General features: G+C 31.7%; 1 pseudogene; it reads right to left on the bottom strand.

The window, feature by feature from the left end:
• Nucleotides 1-323: 323 nt before the first annotated feature.
• On the bottom strand, nucleotides 324-439 carry LOC123954804 (annotated as a pseudogene).
• Nucleotides 440-3,723: the final 3,284 nt, after the last annotated feature.

Here is a 3,723-nt window from a genome sequence, read left to right as displayed (position 1 = left end):
GTCTTATAATCTGTTAGCAAGCTTCAGCCTGACCTCTTTTATTTTTTTTTTTTTTAAAGATTTATTTATTTGACAGATAGAGATCACAAGTAGGCAGAGAGGCATAGCCTGACCTCTTTTAGTTCCTGCCAATACAGTTGCTTAGTGTGGTAAATACTTCCCTATTCTATAGATTCTTTTTTTTTTTAAGATTTTATGTATTATGTATTTATTTGGTTATTTGAGAGAGAGAGAGAGAACGTGCTCTTGAGCGGGATGAGGTCAACAGGGTTGGGGGAGAAGGACAAGCAGACAGGTAGTTGAGTCCAGAGCCCCACGCGGGGCTAAAATGTTGGTTAGATGACATGTACATGGAAATGCCTTAATTGCATGTTGTCAGGCCTGAGGGCCTCTTCTGTCCTTGTCAAGGGGAGTGCTGACCTTCTCTCCTTTCATACACTTTTTATTTTTTACCATATTATGCTGAACATTAAGTTTAAATTTTTATGTAATAAAATTTATCATATTTTTATGATTCTAAATTTTGTTATATCTTGAAACTCTTTTCTCTCTACATTACTTTAATTTCCTCATTTTATCACTCATAAAAATTATAATGTAGTTATTTTATTCATTTGAATTTATTTCATTCTAAGGAGAATTTTTTAAAGAAGCTATCTAATTTTTCCCAGTATAGTTTATTAATGCTTTGTATTTTCTCCACTGATTATAATAATTACTTTAATATATATTAAATATCAATTTAGTTTTGGTTTAATCATTGTTAAGATAGTCATTTCCTAGATATTGTGTTTTTTACTATAGCTTTGTAATTGTTTAAATTATGTCTTTGAAATCGTGACACTAAATATATGGAATATCTTTCTAATTAATTAAGTCTTCTTATATACTTCATGGTAGAGTTTTAATATTTCCTCACGTAAGTGCAGTACAGTTATTTTCACATTGATTTCTAGATATTTTATGGGTTTTTTTTTGCTATTCCTCTGATGCTGTGCTTATTTTCTTCTCTTTTATTTTCTGAATTGTTATATATATAAATGTTTCAATAATTATTTTTTTATCTTTATATACCTGAATTACCATTGCTACCTACAAGTTCATCAAAATATCTTATATTTCATGCTTTTTTTAGTTGAGTCATTTGAATTTTTCAAATGAAAAAAAATCAAATTCTTAGGAGATAGTGAAAAATTTGCCTGTTGCTTTTTAGTATTTATAATTTTTTGTCTAATTAATTGATGAATTCCTTCAGAGCAATATAAATATCAATTAAATGACATCTCATCTTTCTTTTCCTCCTCCTCCTCCTCTCTGCCTCTTTTGCCTCATCGATTTCAATAGGAATGTTTCAAGCACTTTACTATTAAAAAAAGAAAAACCTTTTACTTATATGTAATTGTTTGTGTGCTTTTATATGTGTATAAATGTATTCATGATAGATTTCAGGTTGATCTGGACTCAGAGATACTTTGGACTCAAAATATCTGGACTCGAATAATTTTATTTAAATATTCAATTGCTAATATAAATTACTTAATGTTCAATCATATTTTATTCTGTGTATTATTTTAATGTCCAGGGATTCTGTTTATTGATATTTATTTCTGATATTTTTGTATTACTATAATGGTTTTTGTTTTTTTAAAATCAGACCTCTATCAGTTTGCTGGCTTAACTTAGTACAGTCTGAAACAAGGATTAAAAGTATATACAGGAAGTAGATACCCAGTAGGAGTGAAGAGGCAAAGATAAACAGGCAAAAAAAGGTGTAACATGACGTCACAGATTATTGTTGGCCACTTCTTATGACAAGCCAGGAAGAGATATGACAGGTAGCTCAGAAAGTGTGCTTGGTCATGTGTATTAGTTTGCTAGGGTTACCATAACAAAATAGCTCAGATTGGGTGGTTCAAACAACAGAAACATTTTCTCTCAGTTCTGGAGGATAGTCATTTGAGATGTTCAAAGATTTAGTCTCTTCAAGGTCTCTTTCTTTGGCTTGCAGATAGTTACCTCCTTACTGTGTCCTCAAATGATCTCTCCTCTATATATGCTCATCCCTAATGTCTTTGTGTTTGTCCAGATTACTCTTATAAGGACACCAACCAGACTGGATGAAGGTCCACCCTATTTCCAAATATAGTCACATTCTTTCTGAGGAAGATACTGGGGTTTAGGGCTTCAGCATAGGAATTTGTGGGAACACAGTTCAGTCCATAACACCATACAAAGGAAACTTCATCTAGAGAATCCACAGAAGGAAAAATGGTGAAAGCATTTTTTTTTTTTTTTTTAATAACGCAGGTGTCCTGTTTCTTTAGCGTCCTAGTCCTACAGGTGTGGTGTTTCTTATGAAATTTTTTTTAAAGATTTTATTTATTTATTTGACAGATAGAGATCACAAGTAGGGAGAGAGGCAGGCAGAGAGAGAGAGAGAGGAGGAAACAGGCTCCCCGCCAAGCAGAGAGCCCGATGCGGGGCTCGATCCCAGGACATGACCCGAGCGAAAGGCAGAGGCTTTAACCCACTGAGCCACCCAGGTGCCCCTGGTGAAAGCATTTTAATTAATTAAAAAATTAAGTCCCCCTAATTTTTCATTGACAAATTCATCCCATAACAACCTCTCTCTCCCAAATTGTAGTCTTTCATAGAAAAGGCAAGAGGAGGGCAGTCACGGGAATAGATTTAGAGTGTGGAGCCCTCTGGCCAGAAAACCTAGGGCTTCAATTTGTATTCTAAGCCAATAATAGTATCAGAAACACTGTAGAAGTAGTGCAGTTCAGAATCTGAGGAGGTATGTACGATTTGTCTCTACACAGTTTTCTTATGATTATGCTGACTTTGTGAGGGGAATTTGGGATCTTTCATTTTCTTTCTGAATTAAATTTTACCAGGATTATTTGTTTAATGAATTTGAAATAGTTCACTTGAGAAATCATGTTGATTATGACATTTTAGAAGAAAACATTTTTTGTCAACATTCTCTCTTTGTTTTTAATGATGATTCATCTAGTTAAGGTTTTAATAACTTTTCTTGAGTTAATAATTTATATATTCCCAAAAATTTTCCATTGCATTCATTATCAAATATGTTTATATTGCTTTATATGAAATTATACCTCAAAAGCCTAATTAGTTTTCTCTTTATCTTTGAATATTTCCACTTTCTTGTGTTAATGTCTTTAATCTATCACTTATCATTATTCCTTAACTGTAATTTTTATCTTTTGAATTCATTAACTTCTCATTTTAAAAAACATGTATTCTTCCCATTTTTAAATCTCTGCTATAGTTGTTTTTAGAAAAAAACACACGTAAACAAATGAAACAAAATAATAAATCTTTCTAACTTTCACCTTTGTCTCTTGTTTGCATTAGCTAGTGTTTGATATTGTTCTTTTTACTTGAGAACTTTGAGTCTATGACTTTTAAACAAATGTCTGTTATGCAAATACCTGTATTTTAAATCTGAGTGACTTTTGTTTTTAAGATACTTGAGTTCAAGGCTTTAGATATGCTGATGTTTATTATCACAGGAATGTTTGGTCTAAAATCTGCTATGTCATTTTATGAAATTGATTGAGTATAATTGTACATACAGAAAAATAAAATATCCTAATTTCCTGCTTCAATGAGTTTTGAAAATTGTATGCATCCATATATCCACAACTCTAAAGCAGAGATAGAAATTATTCCATACGCTTTCCAGTCAAATTTCCA

The sequence above is a fragment of the Meles meles genome, chromosome 12, assembly GCF_922984935.1.
Source record: "Meles meles chromosome 12, mMelMel3.1 paternal haplotype, whole genome shotgun sequence".
In the NCBI taxonomy this organism is placed as follows: Eukaryota; Metazoa; Chordata; class Mammalia; order Carnivora; family Mustelidae; genus Meles; species Meles meles.
Note: the sequence above shows the minus strand (reverse complement) of the source record. Positions and strands in the feature narration are given on the sequence as shown.